A 12,849-nucleotide genomic window follows, 5' to 3' on the forward strand; every position below is an offset into this window, starting at 1 on the left:
GAGGAAGAAAAGGTCGCTTCCAGCCATTCTATTAACGTTCTTAAAGGAAAGCCATCACATTAGAGAATGTTAAAATTGGATGTTGAGGGGCACCTGTGTGGCTCAGTGGGTTAAAGCTTCTGCCTTCAGCTCAGGTCATGATCCCAGGGTCCTGGGATTGAGCCTGTTTCCTCCCCTCTCTCTCTCTGCCTGCCTCTTTGCCTACTTGTGATCTCTGTCAAATGAATAAAATCTTAAAAAAAAAAAAAAAAATTGGACCTTGAGGTGTTGCTGGAGTTTGGGGGCCAGACAATACGTGTCCAGATGTCTCCTTGGGCTTCCTGGCTGCTCTGTTCATTTAGTGGGCAAACTGGAGAAACAAGCTGGCATGCATACACATGCCAGTAACCAGAGAGAACACCATGCCCTACTCAGTGGTAGGTAGGTAGGGTGCCTGCGGTGAAAATGGGAAGGTTTTAAGCTTGGTCAGTACCTGTGCTTTATCTAAAGAGAACAAAAGAATGTCAAGTAACCCAAAGACTTGAAAAGAAGATCCTTCCATAGAGATGCAAAGATACCATAATGGGATGCCTCTATTTTGCTATCATTTCTACAGTGGCATATAACAAAACCCAGGCAACACTGATTTGCTAGTTTCAGAAATTTGATGTACTAAAGTTTTAAACTGAAATTCTTGTCTATTTCATGGACTGACTCACATGCCTAAAAATTGAAGCAAGCTTCAGACGGTATTTTAACACACTTGTCATGATTTTATCTGCCATGACACATTGCTCAGCATACATCACTGAGTTCTTTGGCCAATGTGTCTGACTCTCCTTCAGTAAAAGCTTCACCCTTTCCCCTAAAAATAAAGCAGAAATGTAGAAAACTTGAAAAAGTGACGAGTTTTAGTTGATGAAAGGAAATTCATGGTTGATGCAAGAAAACTCATATTATCATACATTTTCCCTGCACAGCAAGATACTACAACTCTTGACTCTCAAACCTGAGACAGCTCAAGAGTTCATTAAAAAAAAAATGAGAATTGCCGGAGTTGAAAAAAAACCCAATAACAAAACCTTAGAATTACAGAAGGTATCTGAGGCATAAAGGGCAAACGTGGTTTGTAAAAGGAAAAAAGAAAAAAAAATCTTTAAACAAGATTGTAAAAGAATTTAGACATTTAAACAAGATTAAAAGGGAATTCTCTGGAATCTAAACATCTCTTTAGGGAGAATGCGTATAAAAACAAATTCCAGTGCTTGGCACATTCTTTTTCTTCCCTTTTTCTTCTTACCTAGCTGAAAAAGTGATTTTATAAAAGGACTTAAAAAGAGTTATCTTTTGTAGAGACTTAATTTAACACGATACATAACTGTTGCAACACTGAGCAAAGAGATTAAGGTTACCCTTGGTTGTTAAAAGGGGGCCTATATTCTTTTCTTCGGATACAGGATACTGAATACGTTTAACAGCATTTTCCCCGAAGAAAGAGAGAAATGCTAGAAGAGAAGTAGTGACAATTAATTGCATTTTCCAAAGGGAGGGAATGAGACTCCGGAGGGCACACGAGGTCCTAAGAGTGAGCCAAGGTAGAGGCGGGAGCAATATTTATAGTCCGCTGACTTCAGCTGGCCCGGGTTAACGCCGCCGCTCTTCTGCCTTAGGAGTTCACGGGCTCGCAGGTCACAGGGCCCTGGGCGGCCGGGCCTCCCAGCTGCGGGGGAGGGAGGGATGGGGTGGGGGAGCGGAGATGCCTAGTCTCCCCGCAGCTGCCTCGGAGCCCGCCCACCTGCGCCGGCCTACCTAGGCTTCGGCACACTGGCAGAGAGCCCAGCCCAGGAACCGGGGCGCGGTGGGGATAATGGATGTAGTGTGGCCACACTCTCCTTTCTTTGTCACCACGACCACTACCACGACCTGGCAAGTCCTCGCCATGGTGTGTGAGTGCTGGCGCTCACGTGGAGCACAAGAGTGTGTCAGAGAAGGGGTCCACGCGAAGGGATCCGGGAGGCCGGCCCGTCCCAGAGGTCCCGGCCCGCGCGCAGCCCGCGCCGGCGGTGCCCGCGTCCCTCCACGGCGCTCCGTCGTGTGCGTCTCGCGCGCGGCGTCTGTAGGACGCGGCTCCCGGAGACGAGCCGGCCCCGCCGCGGCGGCGGGAGGGCTGCTCGGTGGGGAGGGGCCGGTGCGGAAGCGCGGAGGAGAAAGCCCCCCCAACGGCAGCCCGGCGCCCCGCTGCCGGGGACAAGGGCCCGCAGCCGGCAAGGGGGCGCCGGGCCTCGCGGACCCTTCGGGCGCTTCCGCCGCGCGCTCGGCTCCTTTCGCGTCCGGGGCGGGGCGGGTGCCTTCCCAGTGCGCGCGCGCGGCTCCGAGTCCGGCGGAGGCCCGCCCCTCCCCCCGGCCCCCGCGCCCGCGCCGGCCCCCCCACCCTCCACCCCGTGCGAGTGTCGGCGGCGGCGGCGGCGGCGGCGGCTGCGGCTGCGGAGATTGGAATCCGCCTGCTGGCGCTCGACGGAGGAGGAGGGAGGAGGGCGGGGAGAGCGAGCAGGAAGGCTCGGACTTCGGCGCGTCCGTCCGCGCGAGACGAGGATCGCACGGCCGCGCGAGGGGCGACCGGGCCGGGGCCGCTGCACGCCGAGGGCGGAGGCCGAGCCGGGCCCCCGCCGCGCCCCGGCGGCTCGCCGCGCCCACCCCGCTCCGCGCCGAGGGCTGGACGATGAGTTCCCCGGGGGCCGGGTGAGTTGGCTAGTCTGTGAGTGCGTGTGCGCGCCGGGAGAGGCCGGCGGCGGCGGCGAAGGCGGGGAGGCCGGCGCGGGCGCGGACGCGGGGCGAAGTTTCGGGGTAGCCGGGCGCGCGCGGGAGGCCCGAGCGGGGTGCAGCCCGGCCCGACCGCCTCGCGGGGTCCGTGCCGTCCCGGCTGGGTCAGGCCGCGGGCCGCTGGGCCCCACCGCCTGGCAGCCCCATCCCGGGCCCGGGCCCGGGCCCGGCCCCGCCGGAGACCCCGGCCCCCCGGACGCCCGACGTCTGCTCCTCGCAGCTCCCCGCGGCGGCCCCACTGCCCGGCCCCTCTTTTGTTCCCCACCCCCGGGTTTCAGGGAGAGTTTGGGGAGGCGGTGTGGGCGAAAGCCGCCTCCGAGGACGCTTCTTGAATCCTTAAATGGGAAAGGCGCTCACCTCTCTCGCCCTGGAGCTGCGAGGCTGGTAGTCGCGATTTGTCTCTCTCCGCTTCGGCGAAGGAGGGGGGAAAAATGTTCTGTGGGGTGGTAGAGCCAGGGGTGCTGCGAGGCCCCCCCCAACACTTGCCCGCGGGAAGGTGCCCGGTTTCTCCGAGGTTCACCTGTTGCCTGCGCGGCCTCCGCTGCCATGTCTGTTGTGATTCTGCACTTCAGTTTGTGAAAACTTTCTGCCGGATTGAGTGTAACCTACCCCCCGCCACCCTCCTCCCCGCCCCCGGGTCTTTCCAGACTCCTAGTGGAAAGCTTTGGCAGGAAAAAAAATAGCTTGCGTCAGGAAAGAAAAATAATGTGCGATGTGTTAAGGGTCTGGCGTTTTGTGACTGTGACTTGTATACTCGTCCATGCTCTCGGATGTTTTACTTGGTCGGGGGGCTGCAGTTTTTCTCTTTCAAATAAGTGGTTACCAAACTCTTTTGAGTACACAGTGCGAATTTGGCGCATTCACCTGTGTGACGTCATTTAATCCTTGTGATAACCCTAGTTATTGTGTTCATTTTTTAGGCGAGGAAACCGAGACACAAAGAGGTTCAGTAGCTTGGCTGGGTGAGCTGGGATTTGAACCCAGGGTTTTCTCTGCTGTTCAGGAACTGTCAGAGCGAGATTTAGGATGAGTTTGAAAGCAACAACAAAACCTCTTTTTGTAAACAGTTTTATGTTTAGAGCACTTTGCAGTTACTCGTACTTGAAATGATCGCTGTTTTGTTACTTGAGTTGAAAACAACTCTTCTATTGTCACTCACGAGAGTTCAACTCTGAATTGCAGTAGAAAGTAACTTAATGCTTATCACTGTTTTCAGTTGAAATAAAAAGTCTGTGAACGAGTATTATTTAAATATTTGAACTTAAAGCAAAAATATGGGCAGTTCTGAGCTAGAAAGGGGTTGAGTTTACAAAAGAGTGGTGGAAATTTGGAATACCCTTTCATAGAACCAGTATTCCACTCGTGTTTTTGGGTGTTCCCCCTCTGCACAGTGTTCGTGGAACTCACTTAAAATGTTTTGTCACTTCTCCACCCCCTTTACTGAAAAGCTTGAGGCATTCAGTGGAAGCTCCTTCCAGAATGTATTGGGTTACTTCTGTCATCTGTTTTCTTTCCATCTCCGTGGAATGTTTTTTGTCCTTCCTCTTAGTTAACACCTTGTTTCATTTTTCTGCTCTTTCCTGCTTAATGGAGTAGGGCTTTACTCTCTTTTAGGGTTCTTGAGAGTATAAATGTGTTTAAGATTTTTTCAGTTTACAAAAACCTTTCCTTGAGCATGCTACTCCCTCAAGCTGTCATGTTGCTGTTCTTCCTTTTAAAATCATATTAACATTTAAAAAAGTCTCATTGTAAACGTACTAGATGTTCATTAAAGAAAAATTGTAAAATATTGCAAAATTGAAGCAAAATTAAAAATCAGTCCTTCATAATCTCATCTCTGAAGATTGCCAACAGCAGTTTACTTTTTCTGCATTTACTTCCTGGCCATCCATTCACTTCTATTTTATTTTAATTTAATTTAATTTTTCACTTCTTAACCCCTTGTTATCTGCAGTTCACCTTCACAAGGGCTACCTATAACCTAAATAACACATTTAAGCCCCTTTTCTAAATAATCTCCTTGAGCTTTTTGTGATATTTAACATCGTCTTTTCATTCTTGAAATGCCTTTCCTTGGCTTTTTTTTTTTTTTTCATATATCCATTTTATTCAACAGATACTTAGTCATATTCTGACACACCCTGCAAGGCAGTTGGATGCAACAGCAGACATTGTACTTGCTCTTGTCGAGCTTAAGGTCTAGTGGAGGAGACAGAGATTGAAGAAGGAATTCTGTAGTTAACTGTAACTGATTATAATTATTATTTTTTAATTTTTTTATTTTAAAGATTTTTATTTATTTGTTAGAGAGAGAGAGAGATACAGAGCGCAAGCACAGGCAGACAGAGTGGCAGGCTAGAGGCAGAGGGAGAAGCAGGCTCCCTGCCGAGCAAGGAGCCCGATGTGGGACTGGATCCCAGGACGCTGGGATCATGACCTGAGCCGAAGGCAGCCGCTCAACTAACTGAGCCACCCAGGCGTCCCATGTAACTGATTATAATTAAAGTGCACAGTATTAGAAGAGCTTAAAATGGGGACCCGTCCTGGTGCTGGTGGTGCTGGGACAATCTGGGAAGGCCTTAAAACATCACTTTGGAACCATTCTGAAGGATGAGTAGGAGTAGGACAAAGGGCTTCTGTGATATACTGACTTTGTTCCCCCCTATGCCCCTTTCCATTCTTCCTGCTTAGTATGTGTTCTGCAGGTTTCACTTTTCTATGTCACTAGTCCCTTGACATTTTTATTGTTCAGGCCCTTCTGTCTAAATCATTCTCAGATCTCATTCTCTATTTCTCTGCGCGCAGATCCTTGTTTTTCCCGGTTGCTTTATACATACCTCTACCTGGTTGTTCTGGTTCAGACTGAACTCTTCCTTACCAAACTTGTTTCCCTGGTGTTCCTTATTTCTGTTGATGTCATACCAAACCGAGACCTTTCTCCATTCCGTCACATCTTACCTGCAGTCTACATCTATTGCTTCTACTGTCACCGTATTGTTCCACTTTATTCCTGGTGATGTGGGTACAAGTCTTGATACATGTCGGTATGAAGGTTATAGACTCATAAAATGAATTGGGCAGCTTTCCTTTTTCTCATTTCAAGAGCATCTTATGTATTTTTATGTATTTTTTAAAGATAATTATTTCAGAGAGAGAGACAGGCACTGAAGTGTGGGGGGGGGGCCAAGGAGAGGGGGATAATATCAAGCTCACTCCATGCTGAGCAGACAGACATAGGGCTTGATCCCACAACCCGGAGATCATGACCTGAGCTGAAACCAAGAATCAGGTGCTGAACTGACAGGCACCCCTTAGAAGCATTTTATAAAGACTGGAATTATCTTGAGAGTTAGGCAGGTCTCACCTATAACAACATTCAGGCTTTGTTTGTTTGTTTCTTCCTTCTCTGTAGAGGACTTTGAATACTATTTCAGTTACTTAAGAACTGTTGGTCTGCGTAGGTTTTCTATTTCTTGTGTGAGTTTTAGTGTTTAATATTTTTTCCAGAGATTTATTTATTGAGTTTTCAAATTTGCTGTTACTTTGTTTCCACACAGTTCTTTTTCTTTAAATTTCTTTGATTTGATATAAATTTATATGCAACAGTATATATTGTATATGTATTTGTATATTTGTTGATTGACTGATTCATTGATTTTTTTTTTTTTGCTAACTGAATCAGGTTCTCATTGCACCTGGGCCAGTGTTAAAATCTTTTCGCCTTCACTGTCAGGTTTATCTGGGTTCTTTTATGCCATTCTGCTTAAGTTAATATTGAAGCCCAGTTTGTCACTTCTCTACTTAGAAGTTTCCAGTGTCTTTTATTAAATGAAGTTCTTTCCAGGGAATTTATCTCAGATTTCCTTTATTCTTGTCTCCTACTATTTTTGCTTTCTGCACATGTGCTTTTCCCCCTTTCTGAAGTTGTTCCCATTTTCTTCTGAATGAAATCCCTTTTGAAGGGATTCCTTTGGAAGGAAGGGTTTTTTGGTTAAGGACAATTTTTATCTAGTATTTTCTTACTGCACTTACTAATTTGTCTTTTGAAAAAAATCAGCTTTATTGTGGTGCCTGGCTGGCTCAGTTGGTGGAGCATGGAACTCTTGATCTCTGGGTGGTGAGTTTGAGCCCATCTTGGTTGTAGTGATTACTTAGAAATAAAATCTTCAAAAAAATCAACTTTATTGAAGTATCATTTATATATAGTGATATGCACATGTTGATAATGCAGTTCTGTGAGTTATTTGGTTTTATATAGCTATTATACAAATATTAGTTCTACTACTAACCTGCCACCTGGGTCTGTAACTGACTTTGTTGCATTTTAAAATGAATAAATGGAGAAAGGCTGGTGTCTAGCCTAGTAGTGGCTGGACATCAGTTATAGTAGTACCGATCCAGTTTTCAGATTTGGGGAACAGAGAGCCATAAAGAGAAAGGAAAATGGGTTTCCCCTCAGGCTATATTTTGAACTAGGAAGTCCTTCCCTCTTCCACTTTTTATTAGTGTTTATGTTTTTAGAATGCTTTTAAATATTTCAAGGTCCAAACCGACCAGGTCAGTCTAACTTTTTAACACTTATAAGATTAAATGCTGAGTTGTATTGAAGTTACAAGATGCACCATACTTTTATGGGCCACTCATAAAGAAAATCTGCTTCTAGTTAATTTCAAGAAGCCATCAATTGTAAGATGGACCCTATTTTCAGAGATGCTAAAATATGAAAAATATGTGTGCCTTAGGACTGACAAAAAGGGTTTTTCCTCATTTAAGCAGAGCTCCCATTCCTTTAGTATAGATGTAGGGAAGAATTTAAACCACACTTATGTGGTAGTGACTTGTAGTTCTGTTGTTACTATGAAAAGTTTTTGTTTTTGTTTTGTTAAACTTTTTTTTAACAAGTAAAGCATTTTAGGCAGTATAGAGAAATATTTATTTTTGGATGGGGTCTCCTACAACTAGTTATGCCAGTCTGATTGTTGAGGCAGTTGACCCTCAGCTTTCTGAGAGCTTAATTTTCACAAAATCGTGCAGATAATATAAAGGCGGAATTGTGGGAGAGTTGTGATAGCCAATTTTATGGACTGTTTTAAAGAGAATACCCAGTACTTATGTGTCATCATTAACAATCATCATATACTTAGTTTTTTAAAAAGTAAATACAAAAATCATTGTAAATGTTTGGATATTTTTCTAAATCATAGTTGTATATCAGTTTTTGTAGCTAATATTTTAAAGGCTATTAGTTCTTTAAAAATAGAAATAAAATGATGTGCCTAGAGATCCCTAGTAGTGGTTTTGGAAGACAGCACTAGGTTAGAGCAGGGCTTTAGTAGATCAGAGTGTGGAGGGCCCAGTGGGTCCCCAAACCCAAGTTCATATAGACATCAACTAGGTAAGGAAATTATTTTTTGGTATCTTTTATTAAAAACAGGTGAATTTGAGCTACTCTGGTGTCATTCCATTTTTATACTTTTATGGTCCTGATTAACTTTTTTTTTTTTTTTAAAGATTTATTTATTAGAGAGAGCATGAGAGAACACAGTGGAGAAAGGGGCAGAAGGAGAGAGAAACTCAGACTTTCTGCCGAGCACAGAGTCTGACACCGGTCATTAGCATAGCCCTGAGACCAGGACCTGAGCCCAAATCAAGAGTTGCTCATTGGGTGCCTGGGTGGCTCAGTGGGTTAAGCCTCTGCCTTCGGCTCGGGTCCTGGGATGGAGCCCCATATCAGGCTCTCTGCTCAGCAAGGGAGACTGCTCCCTTCCTCTCTCTCTGCCTGCCTCTCTGCCTACTTGTGATCTCTGCCTGTCAAATAAATAAATAAAAATCTTAAAAAAAAAAAAAAAAAAGAGTTGCTCAACCGACTGTATCAACTAGGCGCCCGGATGAATTTTGTTTTCTTTAGGGTGTATATATTTGTTTGTACTACTAATTAGGTGTGAACAGTGGAGCTTGGCTATTACTCTAGTTGTATACAATTGGCTACTGATTTAAGAAAGAGGATGGGGTATATCAAGTGTAGGGATAAAATAATCAGATGTGCAGTTTAAGGAGATTAGGTATATAGTGGAGAATCATTTTGAAGAGAGGAAGACTGAGGACACTGAAACTTAGAGGGACACTGAAACCTGTTCCATCTTGGCCCAGATTAGGAAGGTGGCAGATAATTAGGGTCTAGAATGGACGGAACTTGGTAATTAGCTATGGGTGAGAGAAGGAATGGGATTGGCAAGAATGACTTGCATATTTCTGGTTTGGAAACATGATAGGGTAGAGATGAAAAAATGAGAGCTGGTTTGTGAAGGAAAATAGTTTAGTTTTGATAATATGGGGTTTTAACAACCAAGTAGAGATTTCCACTTGGCAGTTACATGTATGGGGCTGGAGTTTGAGAGAAGTTTGAACTGCGGGTAGATATTTGGGAGCAATTGCCATGTAGGTTGTATATTCTGTTAATGAGAATTGGGTGGCTTTCTCAAGTGATTTCTGCTTCCAAATGACACACTCAACACAAATTAGCTTAAAGAGGAAAAAGGCTTGTCACCTCCCCCCATACTTCAAGTTTTTAAAAAGACTAGAAATTCGGATCTCAGTGTTCAGATGATGTAATTAGGGGGTCTGTTTTATCTACTCTCCACTCTCTGGGTTTGATTTTCAGGCAGGACTTTCAACTGGCAGAGGATAGCCACTGGCAACTCCAGGCTTATATGGCTCTTACTGCTGCGGAGTCAAGATGTAAGAAGGGTATCTCTTTCCCAGGTGCATCTATTCTGTCATCTATTCTGTCTCATGGGACTACGTGGAGTCTGGGGTGCCATCATTGGCCAGGGCTAGCTTACTGTCCCGGAGCAGTCAGAGAGCCAGTTAAACACCAGCACTGAATGCCTTCCTAGAACCAGGAGAGAAGGGAAAAGTGGTTGTTTCCCCCAAAGAAAGGATGGCTCTAGGCAGGTGAACAGTGTAAATCCACTATCTTTTGGCTCTTCACTGTTTGTTAAGTCATTTTTTGAGTATCTGAAGAAAAATACACACATAATAGCAATTCTGTGTATAATTACATGGTTATATTATTCTGCTGTACACAGCAAAGAGCCTAGAACAGCCCTGAGAAATACCAGTGTAAGACCTAGGTAGAGAAGATAGTTATTAAATCATTTCACAAATAATTGTCTAATTGTAGTTATATTAAGACTCAGGGGGCACCTGGGTGGCTCAGTCAGTTAAGCACCTGCCTTTGGCTCAGGGTCCTGGGATTGAGCGCCGCACCGGGCTCCCTGCTCAGTGGAGAGCCTGCATCCCCCCTCCTTCTGCCTGCCGCTCTGCCTACTTGTGCTCTCTCTCTGTCAAATAAATAAATAAAATCTTTAAAAAATATATATCCATACAGGGGAAGTACAGGGAGCTTATGAGAGTGTGTAATAAAGAAACTTGTCTGTTTAGAGTATAGGTGCTTTGGAAGGCTTTCCTGAGAAAGTAGCCTTGAGAGTAAGACTGTAAACCAGGAAGCAAAAAGAGAATGTTTCTGAAAATATTCAGTAGTTTTTAAAGCAAACTTTTTTTTTTTTTAAGATTTTATTTATTTATTTGACAGAGAGAGATTACAAGTAGGCAGAGAGAGAGAGGAGGAAGCAGGCTCCCTGCTGAGCAGAGAGCCCAATGCGGGACTCGATCCCAGGACCCTGAGATCATGACCTGAGCCAAAGGCAGTGGCTTAACCCACTGAGCCACCCAGGCGCCCTAAAGCAAACTTTTTTTTGACTTTTAAAAGTTATAAAAGACATGCATCGGAGTGCATAGGGGTGGCTCAGTCGGTTAAGTGGCTGCCTTTGGCTCCTGTCATGATCTCAGGGTCCTGGGGATCAAGCTCTGCATCCAGCTCCCTGCTCAGCAGGGTGTCTTTCTCTCTCTCCCTTTGCTACTCCCCCTCCCTGCTCCGGCTCTCTCTCTCTCTCTCTCTCAAATAATGAAATAAAATAAAATAAAATCTTTTTTTTAAATATTTTATTTATTTATTTGATAGGCAGAGATCACAAGTAGGCAGAGAGGCAGGCAGAGAGAGAGAGGGAGGAGGAAGCAGGCTCCCCGCCAAGCAGAGAGCCTGATGTGGGGCTTGATCCCAGGACCCTGGGATCAAGACCTGAGCTGAAGGCAGAGGCTTTAACCCACTGAGCCACCCAGGTGCCCCAAATAAAATAAAATCTTAAAAAAAAAAAAAAAAAAAAAGAAATGCAGCTAATGTGGATAATCTGGGAAATATGAAAAATTATGAAGAAGCAGAACACTTAAGTTTTGGCTTCTGAGTTTTTATAAATTAACATCTAGTACTGGTTCTACCACTAAGTTAGCTGTGCAGTCTTGGATACTATGCTAAACTTATCTGGATCTCCTTTTCTTTATCTTAAAAAGTGAAGGGTACTTGGTGAACCTTAAGATCATTTTCTACTTTAAAAAAAGAAAGAAAGAAAGAAAGAAAGAATTCCCCAGCTTTAATGCAGAGCAGTTTCTTGCTGAAATTGCAGGTCGTGTAATGCTTTTGGTTGTGGTGACATCACTGGGTTTCTGACTCTTGGCTGTAGAGTCCCTCTTCCTGCCTTGGCAGTCATTGTAAGTAACGAAGGGAATGGCTTGTGGCCAGTGGTGTTCTTTCATGCCCTGATTTCTTATCTCATTTCTTGAGCATTTTTTTTTCCTCTAGCCTTTGGGTAAATTACCCAAAATGTTAGAAGCTCTCAATTTTGAAGTTAAGAAATCTGGAGACTTTCATGGTTGTGATACCATTTTATGTATGTTAAAATTTGTAGGTAGTTTTCTTATTAGCAGTTAAGGTTTTTTGTATTGTAGGCCAGTAGTTTAAGATCTTAAATGTCTTAAATTTGCACCTAATTAAGAATATTTCAGATTTCTGGCTAAAAGAAGCTCTTGATAGAGAGTGTTAAAGGCTGTTAAACTTTGGTAAAGTTCTTAAAACATTTTTCAAAAAAATTGTTTAAAAGTGTCATGAAATGAAAATATTTCAACAGTAAATACTCAGAAGTATCTTAAATCAACAAAATGTAGTTGCTTGATGACAGATAGTTCTTTTTATTTTGTTTCAGTAATCTTTCATGTAATAAAAATGTTGGGAAGAAAATTGCATGTTGAATTTATGCATACAATCTGAGTAGAGAAAAAGAAGTTAATCTTCCTGAAAGTGCTTTAGTCATCATTCCTACTTGTTAAATATTTTCCTTTGGTTTCTTATTTGCTTACAATATGAAATTCAGATGATCTCACACTGGCCTTTTGCTCTGGTGCAGTCTGCCTTCTATTACCTAAGTATCCAGTTCTGGTTCCCTTTCAGAATCATTAGACCTCTACCATCCCCTATAGTGGGCAATACCGCATGTGGCTGTTGAACATTTGAAATGTGGCTGGTCTGAATTATGTACCACATTTTGAAGATAGTACCAAAAAGGTGTGTAAAATATCCCATTATGCTTTTAAAATGGTGATTATTTATTGAAATGATGCTGTTTTGATATTTTGGATTAAGTAGGAGTAAAATTAATTTCACTTGATTCTTTTTGCTTTTTTTGTATGGCTAGTAAAAAAACTTAAAATTATGTATTATAATGGACTATACCTGGACTCTCCTTCCCCCTCTTCTTTGCTTATCAAAATGCTTCAAAATCCTATCTTGGCTGTGAAGCTTTCCTCAGTGGTTCATACCTAAAACTTAGCTCTTTCGCATCATTATTTAAAGGCAGTCTTTTGGTGTTTCTTGTACCATTTATTAATAGATCAGATTTCTTTATTACAAGCCTTCTCAGCTTTTAGTCTGGTGACACCCCAATATAGTTTCCCTAACTGTATTATCATAGAGCCTTCTTTAGTTTCTTCTCTTTCTATTTTAAAAATTTTATTTATTAGAGAGAGCACAAGTAGGGGGAGTGGCAGGAAGAGGAGCAAGGAGCCCAATCTGGGACTTGATCCCAGGACCCCAGGATCATGACCTGAGCCAAAGGCAGACGCTTAACCAACTGAGCCACCCAGGCGCCACACCCCCCC

General features: G+C 43.9%; 1 protein-coding gene across 3 annotated transcripts in view; it reads left to right on the forward strand.

Moving 5' to 3' along the window:
• Window positions 1-2,628: 2,628 nt before the first annotated feature.
• BMPR1A (bone morphogenetic protein receptor type 1A) overlaps window positions 2,629-12,849 on the forward strand; it is a 140,349-nt gene continuing 130,128 nt past the window's right edge. For 2 of the 3 annotated variants that reach the window (XM_059397956.1, XM_059397954.1), the window contains exon 1: window positions 2,664-2,718. The gene's annotated coding sequence lies outside the window, so the exon portion shown is untranslated. Of the gene's footprint in view, window positions 2,719-12,849 lie in introns of all 3 variants that reach the window. The other variant, XM_059397955.1, reaches the window with a different exon arrangement.

Source organism: Mustela nigripes, chromosome 4 (genome assembly GCF_022355385.1).
Source record: "Mustela nigripes isolate SB6536 chromosome 4, MUSNIG.SB6536, whole genome shotgun sequence".
In the NCBI taxonomy this organism is placed as follows: Eukaryota; Metazoa; Chordata; class Mammalia; order Carnivora; family Mustelidae; genus Mustela; species Mustela nigripes.